The sequence below is a fragment of the Panthera pardus genome, unplaced genomic scaffold, assembly GCF_024362965.1.
Source record: "Panthera pardus isolate Hobbes unplaced genomic scaffold, ASM2436296v1 HiC_scaffold_15, whole genome shotgun sequence".
Taxonomy (NCBI): domain Eukaryota; kingdom Metazoa; phylum Chordata; class Mammalia; order Carnivora; family Felidae; genus Panthera; species Panthera pardus.
Genome location: NW_026526710.1, coordinates 48,500,303 through 48,515,114, shown reverse-complemented (window position 1 = coordinate 48,515,114; position 14,812 = coordinate 48,500,303). Strand labels below are relative to the sequence as shown.

The following is a 14,812-nucleotide window of genomic DNA, read 5'->3' as shown; positions in this document are numbered from 1 at the left end:
GAAGCCAGACACACAAATATTGAAATGTCACTGTAATTAGAAGGACCCTGGGAAAGATGTGTGCAGAGTGCCAAGAGAGTAACAGAAGCAGTTGCCTCTGTGGAATGGAAAATAGGAGAGATGCACCAGGAAAGACTTCAAGACTTTTTGTACCCATGGCACTTTTCGTTACATGATCAATCATAGAATTTTCAATATGATACATACACGCAGATCCATACATTAACCGATTTTTTAAACACCTCCTTATATTCCTAATTACTATAATAATCTTAGTTACTGCTAACAACCTACTCCAACTGCTCATCGGCTGGGAAGTAGTAGGAATTATGTCCTTCCTACTTATCAGATGATGGAACGGCCATTTTATGTACAAGGAAGCATATACCGAGGAATGGACAGAAACCTTCAGGAGATTGCTGCAGAGAATCTCTGGTAGTTCTGTTTATGTCACCTATTAGAGGCAGATGACACGCCAAAGTAATGTGTATCTAGCTTGGGAAAGTCTGTATGGACTTGAGACCATCCTAAGCATTAAGGAGACATTTTAAGAAAGTAAGGAAGAGCAGCTCCCTTGCAAAGAGGCAGAGGAGGCAGTGTTAGACTCTTAAATTTCTAGTTTGAACACCATGGAGAAAGGACGTTGTAGACAACAAGAGTGAGGACAAAACCACTAAGAGCCAAGATAGAGAGTAAAGGGGATTGTGCTGTTCTTCATCTCTCGGCCCTTCTTTGGCCATCAGACTTTCCTGGTGTAGTTGCTTTGGAAGCCCAGGGAGGGTTTCATACTGTATCCTATGGAGTTTGGTCTTTTTCTGTGAGCAGTGAAGAGCCATTAAGGTTTCCAAGCAGAATAATAATGACAGCAGATTTGCTTCTGTAAGACTCTAATGGCAACAGAATGGAAGCTAAATTACAGGGCCCAGGATCTTGGCAGAGACCCTCACAATACTACTACTGAGGACTGTGGGAACCTATATTAAGCCCAGAGCAGAAGGGATGTAGAGAAGGGGATGGAGCTGAGAGTCACTGAGTTCCAATAATGACAACAATGATATTAGCTGAGATTTATTGAGGGTACCAGATGTCTGGCGTAAGTTCCTTATATTTACTAACTCATTGAATCCTCACAACAGCCCCGTGAAGTGGGCACTATTATTATTATCTGCATTTATAGATGAGAGAACTGAAGCACAGAGACATTAAATAACCTGGTGCCAGTGAGGGCAGTTTGGGAATGTGAACCAAGGCAATCTATTTCGAGTCCACACTTTGTAATCGCCATATTGTCTTGCCTCTGAATCAGTAAGCATCTGTAAGATGTGGTGAAGTGTTGGATGTAGGTGATGAAGGGAGAAGAGCCATCGATGATGACTGCTAGGTGGACCAGGAGGTTGGAGATACCACTCACTGAGATAGGAGGACAAGAGGCATCTTGTGGAATGATAATTTTGGGGAAATACCAAGTTTCCAGGTTCTTGTGGGGCATTCAGCTGGTAGCATCCAGAAGGCATTTGGATATACCACTGATCCTTGAACAACCTGAGGGTTATGGGCACTGATCCCTCACCGTGCAGTCAAAACACCTTGTATAACTTTTGAGTCCTCAAAAACTTAACTACTAATAGCCCACTGTTGACTAGAAGCCTTACCAATAACATAGTTGACTAGCATGTACTCTGTGTGTTATATGTATTATTTACTGTATTTTTATAATAAAGTAACCTAAAGAAAAAATGTTATTCAAATCACAAAGCTAAGTCAGTGAAGCATCTGACTTCGGCCCAGGTCATGATCTCATGGTTTGTGAGTTTGAGCCTCCCATTGGGGTCTCTGCTGTCAGCGCAGAGCCCACTTCAGATCTTCTGCCTCTCTCTCTCTCTCTCTCTCTCTCTCTCTCTGCCCTCCCCTGCTCATGCTCTCTCTCTCTCTCTCAAAAATAAATAAAAACATTAAAAAAAAAAGAAAATCATAACGAAAATACATTTATAGTACCATACTGTTAAAAAATCCACCTATATATGGGCCCGCACAGCTCAAACCTGTGTTCTTCAAGGGTCATCTCTGACCCTATCAGTTAACCCTTCAAGGGTCGACTCTGGACTTGGAGCTCAGGATGGGTCTGTGCTTGGCAGTGATGTATAACGCTAACTACAACTAGTTTTATTAGGACAAACTAGTGAATTGGCGAAGCCGAATTTGTTTTTAGTGACCCTTTCATCATCATCCTCTATCTGAAGGGCTGGGTAGAACTTTATGCCCATTCTGCATCTCTGTATAGGTACATGCAGCACATATATTGGGGAAGGAACTCCTTTATCAGCGTGAGTGGGAATAGTCCAAGGAACCTCAAAGTTGTTGGATTTTTTGTAATGAAGACAGCTCCACAGCATATAACATCCACGTTTACAAAACGGGAGTGATTAAATACTAGCATCTCTCTTGCATCCAACTTTGCATTCCATTTTATTTACAATTAAAATAGAAATGTTTGGGGCGCCTGGGTGGCTCAGTCGGTTAGGCGGCCGACTTTGGCTCAGGTCATGATCTTGCGGTCCGTGAGTTCTAGCCCCACGTCGAGCTCTGTGCTGACAGCTCAGAGCCTGGAGCCTGCTTCATATTCTGTGTCTCCCTCTCTCTGACCCTCCCCTATTCATGCTCTGTCTCTCCCTGTCTCAAAAATAAATAAACGTTAAAAAAAATTTTTTTTTTTTAAATAAAATAAAATAGAAATGTTCTCTGCCTATCTTTTCCAAGAGTGTGGTTGCCTGATGGTCCTTTGAATTGGATGAACAAGATGGTGGTTTCAACCCTAGCCAGGGTGACATGATCAGGAACATGGGATCCAAAGAACAGAGGAGTCACTGGGAGCCCATGCCCACTGGTAGCAGGAGGCATCATCCTAAGAGGTAGGGAGGCCCAGGAGTTTAAATGGAAGTACATGTTTCCCCTCTTGTCAGTAATAAGCACTTCCTTTTCAGAAAAAAGAACTCCCTCTCTTCTTTCCCCCCTCTAATCTAGGGTTTAAAAATACAGCCAAAGAAGCATAGCAAAGAAGTGTGGAGACCTAAACATCATACACAGAGTATTAATTTTGAAACTATTTAAACCTCTGACAGTTATGTTCAGTTAACTTTAAAAAGCCAAGTAGGGGCACCTGGGTGGCTCAGTCGGTTGGGCATCCGGCTTTGGCTCAGGTCATGATCTCACGGTCTATGAGTTTGAGCCCCGGGTCAGGCTCTGTGCTGACAGCTCAGAGCCTGGAGCCTGCTTCAGATTCTGTGTCTTCCTCTCTCTCTGCCCCTTCCCCACTCACACTCTGTCTCTCTCTCAAAATAAAAAAAATTAAAAAAATAAAACATAAAAAACAATAATAAAATAAATTAAAAAAGATTAAAAGCCAAGTAAAATTGTTGGAAATTACTTAAAACTCTGTTCTTACGTATAGACTGATAAGTTTTTGCTATATTCTTTTTTTCAATGAAACTTATCTGATTGTAAGATTCTATTTATCTCAAGTCTAAGTGAACTGTGTGCTTGTGGCCTACTTGAGATGTTAAAAATAAAGCTGAATTGCACTCTTATTTGGCTCCTCCACTCACTTGGGGCAAGGTAACAACTGTTTTCATACCTGTTATCTCAAAGTGTAAGTTTTGATTGCTCTTAGCTATAAAATCTGTTTGGAATTTAATGTTTAAACACAAAGTCTGCCCATAACACTCAACTTAAATTCTGTATCTGTTCTCTCCTGGAATAACTGGCTTCCTTTCTATATTCCCTTCTGTGGTAGACACGATTCTAAGATGGCCCCTTGATTGCCACCTCCTGGTGTTATACTAGTTTATGTCATGTTATGTGGCAAAGGGCATTTGCAGATGTAATTAAGGTCCCTAATCAGTTGACTTGATTATCAAGTTATCAAGTTGGCTTGATTATTAGTTTGGGTGAACCCAAACTAATCAGACAAGCCCTTGAAAACTGAGAGTTTTTTTCTGGCTGGTTACAGAAGTGAGGTCAGAGATAATTCAAAGCATGAAAGGGATTCAAATGTGAGACAGGTTCTCCATTGCTCAGAAAAGGAGGGGACCACAGGCAAGGACCTGTGAGCGCCCTTAGAAATTGAGGTCAGTCTCCAGTCAAAAACCAACAAGAACACAACTTCAGTTTTACAACTGCAACTGAATTCTGCCAACAACATGAATGAGCTTAGATGAGGACCCTGGGCTCCAGATGAGAACCTGGACAGCCAACAGTTGATTTCAGCTTAAGCAGAGAACCCAGCCATGCAATGCAAGATTTCTGTGCAATTTTCAAGCTGCTAAATTTGTGGTAATTTGTTATGTAGCAATAGAAAACTAATACTTCTCCCTTGCTCCATTTCTCTCTACTGATGCTAATTATTAGTCTTCAGAGTTGCAGCATTACCGTCTCTCAAGCTTGCATTGGTATGTTTTCCATTTGTTCTCCTAATAGCCATTGAATTAAGGAGACTCCAATTTCTTTTCTCCTTTTCTCTTTTAAAACCTGAGCCCAGTCTTACTGGTTCTGTCTTACTGGGATTCTTGGTATAGATTTCATCCTCTGGGAAGGAAGTAGGGAAGGCTTTAATCTCTCCATGTTTATACTGTTCAAGTATCATGCTTAAAGTTTCTGTTCCTTTTCATTTTAATGACGTAATTCTTGGTGATGTTATACCGTAGATGTTTCTCGTGTTATCCATTGGACTGGGTCTGTTCCCATTTCACATATAGAAAGTAACCGAAAGAGCTGTATGTGGCTCTGCCATAGCAGAGGTGGAATTGGGACCTAGAATAGAAGGAGATGTGTGGAATGTGCCGGTGGGTGTTTGTAGTACACAGCAACAAGGGACAGTTGACTGGTCATGGATATTGGAATCTCACCAGTGAAGTCTGTAAGCATGCCAAGAAGAAAGCATCTCAATGTGACAGTCTCACGTTGGGGAAAAGAACAGATTATATGTGTGTGATAGTTCTATTTTAGTCTCTTTGGTTACATTTGGATCCTCTACCTAGTATTTCTCTTGCATCTAGAAAAAAACATTGAAATGGAAGGAAATAGTCTCTCGTTTTAATAAGTCATGAAATCACATTCTGGATGCTGGTCTACTGGATAATTTGTAAAAAAACAACAACAACAACAAAAACAAAAAAGTTTTGTTTTTTTAAATTTCTTAGACCTGAAGGGAGAAGGGGATGGAGTAGCAGGCTTTTTTATTCATTTTTAATGTATCCACGTTATTGAGGTAAATTTCTTTAATTAGGTTTGCCCTTATCTGTGAAAAATCTAATATATTTACATACGCTGCAATGGATTCCAATTATCTGTCTATCTGGGCAAGCTTATAACACTTTGACTCATTTTGGTCACTTTCACATAGTGGCTCGCTATCAGGCCTTGGTCAGGGACACCCTGTCCCTGCCCCCTGCCCATGTGTTGAGGCTGTTCTATCCCTTACTTGTCAATGTCTGGGAAAACCTTTTTAAGATGTTATTAAATTTGCACAATTTAAACTTTGCAAACACAGACCTTTTTTATCTATAACTGCCAACATAATTCTGGTCCACTAAAATTTTTTATTTTTAAAAAGTATAGGTAATACACTTGAACTCTTGCAACTGTATCTTGCCTCTGTTCAAGTCAGCTAAATATTCCATGTCTCACATTATGTATTTAGATGGCCCTGTATACAGAGGATTCGATGTCGAGGTAGTTTTCTTTGTTACATTTTCCCATGGAAAATTATATTAATAATTTATCTGTAAGCAGTATAGTTGGTTAGGGGATGTAGGTAACCACAGTACCAATTTAATTGATGACGTCTTCAGGTCAGTGTCTATAAACTACTGGTGTTTGGGGTTTTGAGGTTTTCTTGACATTTTTTGAAAGAACAGATTTTTAAAATTTTGTTTTCCAGTTCTATTTTGAGAAGTTGCACCTTGCTTATCAGACATGCTTTGCATTTGTTTTAAGCCTACTATATCTTTATAGACCTGTCTATAAAATTTGGTGATCTGATTTTTCTTAAGTCTTTGTTTACGTCTAGTATTTTAATGGGAGTGTTCTTTCATATTGAAGTTTTTTCTGTTTGTGTATTGAAGTGATAGAGGCAAAGTATGGTGTGGCTCTTGCCTTCAGGGCAACTTACCTGGAAAAACTAAAACCTCGGGTGTTATCTGTATTTTTCTTATTAACTCTCTTTGATTTGTACAGAGAATATTAAAATTCACTGTTTTTGTGTACTGATACTAGAAACATGATGAGAATATCAGCAGTGGCATATGTGTAAATCTTTGTTTCCCTTTTTCCAAAATCCTGTTTGGTTTTTTGTTCTAAGGCTGTGCGGGATTTTTGGAAATCCCTTAATATGAGAAAGTTCTAAAAATTGCCAAATACGTCATTCAAATTTTTTTCTTAAGAATATATCTTCTGTAGTGCCTGAGTGACTCAGTCAGTTAGGAAGTCTGACTATGGTTTCTGCTCAGGTCATCATCTCATGGTTCATGGGTTCGAGCCCCACGTCAGGTTCCATGCTGTGCACAAGGTTTCATAAATAAACTTTTAAAAAAAGAATATATCTTCTGGTGTAACTTCTATGACAGTGAATCATTTTTAAGTTTGATTTTTTAATATTGTATGTTTTATTTGTCACATAATAAAATTCAAGGGGATCTAAATCAAATTTGAAACTAAAAATGACAATGAAAACCCCATTAAGTTGACCTATGGCTCAGTTTATCCTCTGAACTAAAATTGTTAGCTTTAACATTATATTTACATGGTGAATACCATCCCTTTATTTTGTTGAAGTAGAAGTGAAGCATAAAGTACAAATGATTGTACATCGTGGAGTATTTTCCCACTGGACAAAGAAACTGTATTGTGTACCTGAGTCAGGCTAATAAGGGAAAGGACACTTACTGAAGAAGAAAATAAAACCAAAGTCATATTTTTCCTGAGCCTTTTATCTACAGGGTACTATCCCGAATTCTTTATATTTATTCCCCTTCAATCATTTCAACTTACTTAGTATTATTGCTATCATCGTAAATGTGAGAACACCGTTGCTCAGAGAAATTAGGTAATTTGCTCATGGTCATACGGTTCGTGAGTATTAGAACCACAATTACCTAAATCTGGTTCCAAACTTGAGGCTATCTTTGAGATTTCACACTGCCTCCCACTTAACATATTATAAATTCATTTAAATAAGTGGAAGCAGAAGGCTGGGGACAGTGAAGGGGAGAAACGTGCCTGGTGATTTGGCCTTTGCCCTCTCAGGTAGCTTGATGTCTGGGGAGATCCCGAAACAATGCTTGCCTTGCTTGTCTGGTTCTCTCAGTGCCTTTTTTTGGTGTGAACGTCTCCTCACACAGCGCGATAAGTACATACATCACACCAACCAAATGCATCATCCTACATTCACTGTCCAACACTGGAGGACACACTGGATGTGTGAGACTTATTGAGAGAGGAATGTCAGTTATTGTCTTTTATGGATTGCCCAACAGTAGTTCTCCCGTGTCGGCTTTCTGATGTAAATCTGAGTCCCCTTCCTCACCTGCCAGAAATGTGATTCCATGGTATGTGCCCAGGCACCATGCTAGATTTCATGTATTTTAAACGTTTGAGGAAATACTACAATTGCTCACCTGTTTTTCCAAACATCACTTGGCATAGAATTCTTATCTTTCAAATGTTAGGTTCGTTTCACCATTTCAGAGCATAACATTTCAGATTTGACCTAAGTAGGCATACTTCTGTTTCATACAGCAGGGGTCTATTATTCCTGGTCAATCTGTTGCAAAAGGAATCCTTTGTCCAAGGGTTCATTGGAAAAAAAGGTAATAATATATCCCTAATCTCTCTTTCTCGTTTTAAACATCTTTCTCTTTTGTTTCATGCATTCCTTTTTTGCTTAGATTTCCTCATGAAGTTCTTTGACATCATTAGCACTTAGTACTTTGTCTAAATTAATCTCTAGTTCCTTTTCTTCTTGTTGAGATTTCATAGTAAACCATAAAGCATAAAATACAACAACTCCTTCACTTGCTTAGAACCCAAGACTACAGTCTTTGGGCCTTCGAATAGAATATTCATCTAAAGATGGGATCTTAGGCAATGTAGATTTCTGGATGTTTGTGTAGGGTAGGAAGACATCAATAGGAGATACTAAAAAAAATAGTCTTTTCTAAATACTCTGCTTTCCTCGAAGTGTTTAAATGTTAAATAAAATCTGAGTGCTTAATTTATACTTACACATATTTGATGTGAATGCTCACCATTTTCTACCCAAGACTGTTCATTCATAAAGCACTTATTATAGACCTGGTCTATGCCCATCAGTCCTTTGGAATGTAAACATGATCTAGCTGGGGAGACGAGAAGGTGACCTAGTTGTTCCATGCATAGCACTCAGGTGAAGACAGGTGTTATGGAGATTTATTTATTTTTTAAAAAACCAGCTCTGGCCAGTTTTATTAAAGAAAACTTGTGCATGATTCACTTTTCACCAGTCTGTTCTGGCATGCTTCTAATGATATCTGAATCACCTGGATCAATGATAGCATACTCTATATGTGTGCATACTCTTCAGTATTTCCCACGTGCTGTGCCCTGTTCAGTGTTACACTGTAGTAATCGACACCAGTCTTGGCCGACATGGTGTAGTATTCTATTTAAGATTTCCTCAAGGCTGGATGGTTGTTGGTGAGGACACCAGTTTTGCTTTGCCATGTTTGCTCATTTTCAAAGTCTGTGCTATCCACTTTTCATAATGAGTTGGAGGCTAGAGCTGATCGACTCTAGAAACTTTTTCGCCTTCTTTGTGGTCACCATACCATGTGCCTTCCTGCCTTAGGTTCCAAACAGCGTCAACCAAAAGCAGCTGCCAAAATGGCTGAGAGCGAGAAAGGAAAGAGTTGCTAAGGGGATTTAAATACTTAGCATTTATTTTATCTTTCTGAACTTTTGATACTTTTAGTCAGTAAAGGAGCTGGAAACCACTTTTGGATTAGTCAGCGTGGTATGACAGCACATATTTGTTTTAACTTAATCAGAATATTTTCCCAAAATAAAAATATCCTGGAGGCTTCAAAGGAAAGAAAACCTCTCTGATTGAGTTGGCATATTATTGTAGATTATGATTCAAAGAATTAAGTTGCTTTCTTTTACATTCGTACACATTTTCAGAAGACAAGCAGCTACTTAGCAGAAATAACTAGAGTTTCTGTGCTGCAGGTTCATAGCCAACGTGAGATGCAAGGGGAGGAGTTGAGAGGTAGTTACTGGATCTTTATTCGTAGTAATGGTCAACTGGATACAAAACTGGCAGGCTGTGGAGTGATTTCCTTTCTGTGGTACTCTCCTTGTGATATCACTGAAGTACTTAATGCTGATACTAATTCTCCTATTGATGGTAAATTCCAGGGAAGTTGTTTCATCTGTATTCCTCATAAACTTTTTTTTTTTTTTTTTGCCATTAATCTAAAAACACATTATTTTTCTCTCTGCATTGGGATGCTCACCTTAGAGCCATGTCCCTGATTTGGTTTCATAAATAATTTAAAGCCAAAGCTCATAATCTATGTTAATGTAACCATCCAAATGTGAGTTAATATATCATTCCTATCTGTAATTAGATACAAATAAAGAGGCCTATTAAATGGGTGATAATGTTTTTAGTGTTTTTTAAAATTTTTTTTTAACATTTATTTATTATTGAGAGACAGAGAGACACAGAGCATGAGCAGGGGAGGGGTAGAGAGAGGGAAAGACTCAGAATCTGAAGTAGGCTGCAGGCTCTGAGCCGTCAGCACAGAGCCCGACGCGGGGCTTGAACTCACGAACTGTGAGATCATGACCTGAGCCGAAGTCAGTCGCCTAACCAACTGAGCCACCCAGGTGCCCCTTTTTAGTGATTTTTGAGTAATAATTATGAAGTAAACTTGAGTGGTTGGTAATATAGCCCCTACAATCACAGAGTTAGGAAGCTTGAAAGAAATTATCAGAAGCATAATATTGAGGAATGCTGTTCCTCTAAACTCTGTGGCATTATTTTGAAGTTAAAACAACAACAAGAAAAGATACCAGACATTGTTCAGATTTTACAACCAGGAGCCAGGCTTAGACAGTGCTTCCTTATATAGCCACCTTTAATACTATTGGTTTTTTCTAAAAAATCAAAAATTCTTTTCTTTTTTGAAACTAGTCCATATATTTTGATTGAATAATGCAGGCACCACAATTCTTCCTTTATTCTAATACCCCTGTATCAATTTGGGCTTGGGTTTGGCTGTAAATCACAGAGACCCAAAAACAAAAACCATAGGTTGGCATGTTGCCCAGGGTGGCAGGGACCCAGGTTTCTTTTCAATTGTTGCCATGTCATGGATTCAGTTCTGGTCCTAAGTTCCCTTCAAAGTCCCAAATGGTCGTACCATTCCAGCTCCAGTAATCACATCCACAGTCCATCTATCAGGAAGAATAAAGGGAAGAGAAGGGCACATCCTCTCCAAACATACATCATGGTTGCCACCTCAGTGTCGTGCTGGAGATTCTAGCCAGAGTCATTACATAAGCAAAAGAAAAAAACATAGCATCCAGATTGGAAAGGAAGAAGTAAACTTTCTTTGCAGATGACATGAACTTGTATATAGAAAACCCTAAGGAATCTACAATAAATAAATAAACAAACAAAAGCTATTAGAACTAATGAACAAGTTCAGTAAGATTTCAGGTTATAAAGGATTAATATACAGAAATTAATTGTGCTTCTTGACACTAGCAATGAATACTCCAAAAATGAAATTTAAAAAGTTCTATTTGTAATACCATCAAAAAGAATGAAATACTTAGGAATAAATTTAACAAAAGAAATGCATGCCTTGCACACTGAAAACTACAAAACCTCATTGAAATAAAGATCTAAATAAATGCAAAGACATTCCATGTTCATGGATCAAAAGAGTTAATATTGTTAAGATGATAATCCTCCCCAAATTGATAGGTTGGACACAGTTACTATCAAAATATCCCAGCGTGGTTTTTTAAGGCCAAAAATTTGACAGGCTGATCCATTAAGTTCATATGGAAATACAAAGGACCCAGAAAAGCCACAACAGTCTTGAAGAACAAAGTTGGAAGACTCACATTCCCAATTTTAAAACTTATTACAAAGCTACAGTAATTAAGACATTCTGGTACTGGCATGAGGATAGAAATACCCTTACATTTAAGATGAAATAAACCCTTACATTTAAAAATAAACCCTTACACTTACGGTCAATTGATTTTTCGACAAGGAGACAAGACAGTTCAATGAAGAAAGTTTTCAATTGGTGCTCAGACAGCCGGGTATCCACATTCGAAGGAATGAAGATGGATGCCTACTCACAACATGCACAAAAATTAACTCAAAATGGGTCACAAACGTAAATATGTAAGAACTAAAGCCCATAAAATGTAGGCATAAATCTTCATGACCTTAGGTTAAGGCAACACTTTTTCACATCAGACACCAAAAACACAAATGACCAAAAAAAAAAAAAAAAGAGTTCAAAAATTTTTTAATGTTGTGGTCCAAAGGACACTAGCAAGAAAGTGAAAGGACAGTCCCTGTAATGAAAGAAAATGTTGGCAAATCATGTATCTGATAAGGAACTTGTATGCAGATTATACAGAAAACTATTAAGAATTCAACAGTAAAGATAAATAAATTTAAACTTGGGCAAAGGATTTGAATAAACATTTTTTCCAAAAAAGATAGAGGAGTGGCCAATAAGCACGTGAAAAGAGGCTCAGCATCGCTCATCATTTGGTAAACACAAATCAAAAGGACAGTGAGACATATGTCACAACCACTAAGATGGCTATAATAAAAAGATGGGTAATACCATTAAGTGTGGGAGGGTATGTGGAGAAATTGGAACCCTCATTCTTTGCTGGTGAGAATGTAAAATGGTGCAGCCAATTTGGAAAACAGTCTGGGAGTTCTCAAAAAAGTTAAATATAGAGTTACCACGTGACCTAACAGTTCAACCACTAGGTGTATTTCCAAGAGAAATGAAAACACGTCCACACAAAAACTTGTACACCCATGTCCATATCAGCAGCATGCTCTAACTACCAAAACTGTAAACTGTCCAAATGTCCATCATCTGATGAGTGGATAAATAAAGTATGATACATCCATACAATCAAATACTATTTGGCCAAAAAGGAATGAAGTGTTGATATATGCTACAACATAGATGTACCTTGGAAACATTATGCTAAGAATCTGGACACAAAAGGTCACGTTTTATAATTCCATTTATATGAAATGTCCAGAATGGGTAAATTTATAGACAAAGAATAGATTAGTGGTTGCCTCAGGCTGGGCTGGGGGAGTAGGAAATGACGTAATGGATATAAGGTTTCTTTTGGGGTGATAGACATAGTCTATAATTAGATTGTGGTGTTCGCACAACTCTGTGAATACACTGAAGCCATTGAATTATAAATTTTAGTTAGTGAATTTTCTGGTATATGAAAGCTATTTTTAAAAAATACATCTTGGAAGTTGCACATTTCCACTATATCCTATTGACTATTACTTAGTTAACAGTGTTATAACCTACTTGCTATGCAGGTGGGAACATTATTCTGTATTCTGGGCAGCCATGTGCCCAGCTAATATAAGGGGATTATTACCAAGGACAAGGAGTGAGTGAAATATTGGTGGATATCTAGTAATTTCTGCCACTTTCTAATTAGAGTTGAATCGTGACAGAAAAACTGCTACAAGTTCTTCTCATTAAGTCAACATTCTTGATGAAAAGCTTCCTAGTAGCCTGAAATAATAACCTGGGTTTTTAAAAAAATTTTTTAATGTTTACTTATTTTTGAGAGAGATAGCACGCAAGGAGGGAAGGGACAGAGAGAGAGGGAGACACAGAATCCGAAGCAGGCTCCAGACTCTGAGCTGTCAGCACAGAGCCCAACATGGGATTTGAACCAGAGCCGAAGTCAGATGCTCAATCGACAGAGCCACCCAGGCGCCCCAATAATAACCTGGTTTTTTAAAAAGGCTTAAATACAAAATGAAGTCTGAGAAAATAGAATTGCCCTTATTCTTTATGGTGAAATGAAGACAAAGAGGAAAATACCTTTAATTTCATCTGCTAGCTCACTGTGTCAATTTGTGGGAACTTAATAGTTAAATAACCATGTCAAATAATCATCAGTGATGCTTTTACTGATAACAGCTGGGTGTATGACCCTGGGCTGGTAAGAAAACAAGAAAAGTCCTTGCCACCCAAAAATGTCACAGTCTAATTGGAGAAATACAATGTGTATCCATAAAATGCTAAATAACACAGGCTACTTTTTAATTACTGCAAAATGCAAAAACTATATAAAAAAGCAAACAATACATGCTATGCAAGTGTCATAGCCTGAGAAAATCCTGTAACGTTAGGTATCTGAGGATAATAATAGTAATTGCACTTTTGGAGAGCTTACTATGTGGCTAATGCTTTGTAGCACCTGATAAGTTTTATCTTGCCCCCTTCTCACAATAGGTGCAAGAAAGGAGTCCCCGGTGGGTGATGTCTCCCCAGGGCCTGTGCACTTAACTGCCTTGGTTGTGCTCTGAACCTGGGCTGCACAATAGGATACCCAAGGAAATTTCAGGACATGCAGGTCTCTGGACTTCACTGAGAGATTCTGATTTCAGTGGTCGATGTGTTGCCCTTCCCCTCCCAGCCACTAGAGTTTTTACAGGTCCCCAGAAGATTACAAGGGCTCTGTGGCCCAGGGTCAGAGCCAAAGTCTTCCTCAGGGCTGTAGGTTCCTCCCGTGACACATAGAGGCAGGACTAGAGAAGCAGACATGCTCTCAATTGAGAAGTGTTTAGAACTGGACAGCAGCTAAGCTCAAGTAAATGCTGTTGTCTACTGTTCCCACCCCACATCCATCCACAAGGCTTTTCTCTGTTCCACAAGATGCATCTTAGCGGTCATAAGATGCCATCGCCCAGAAAAGGACTGTCCTGTTGAAGCGGATGAATGTGGAGATGCAGGTGTGTGCCTGTCATCGGAGGATCGTTCTGTTGTTCAGTATTTGGAGTAGGGGACAGTTATAGGTGGCTAAAATTGTTCATTGTGCCTGCCCAGGGGTACGACACCCATTGTCCTTTGTGTTCTTGGTGTCTGTGCCAGCTTTATTTTTGTTTACTCTTTTCTATGAGTTTTGAGAAGCTCTTATCAAGTGACTTCAGATACCTGTATTTGATTAATACCTATGCCTGATCCTTCCTGTCCTGTCCTTCTCTTTCTTATAAATACTTCAGCCATTAAGCTAAAAACAGTTTCTTTTCTTCCTAGAGCTTTCTTTTCCACAGATTTCAAAATTATTACCTGTGCTTTAGTAATAAAGCACATAAAATAACCACATCCTCCCTGACCCTTTTATATTTTCTGTCTCTTCATTAGTTACTAATTAGTTAATTCTTTTAGGATTTTCCTTCCCTTCTATTACTTTCTCATTGGAACACCTTACTGCTTTTTCATTGCAGACAACATTTTAATTTCATGGTTTCATGATTGTTCTTTAACTGTCTTAGAGCAATTTGCTATGACATCATCTCTTCTTCCTCCTTTACCTCCCCACCCCCACCCCCCATATCCTTTTTTTACTTACCATGTCATGTCATTTGGATTGTAGTTCTTTGGGACAAAGAACTCTTTTTTTAATTTTTTTTTAATGTTTATTTTTGAGAGAGAGAGACAGAGTGTGAGCAGGGGAGGGGCAG

The 14,812-nt window shown here is 38.6% G+C and overlaps 1 protein-coding gene and 1 pseudogene across 3 annotated transcripts in view; one reads left to right on the top strand and one right to left on the bottom strand.

Annotated features, from left to right (window-relative positions):
• GAREM1 (GRB2 associated regulator of MAPK1 subtype 1) overlaps positions 1-14,812 on the top strand; it is a 203,126-nt gene that overhangs the window by 53,843 nt on the left and 134,471 nt on the right. The window lies entirely within an intron of this gene.
• On the bottom strand, positions 8,521-8,856 carry LOC128777080 (60S ribosomal protein L30-like; annotated as a pseudogene).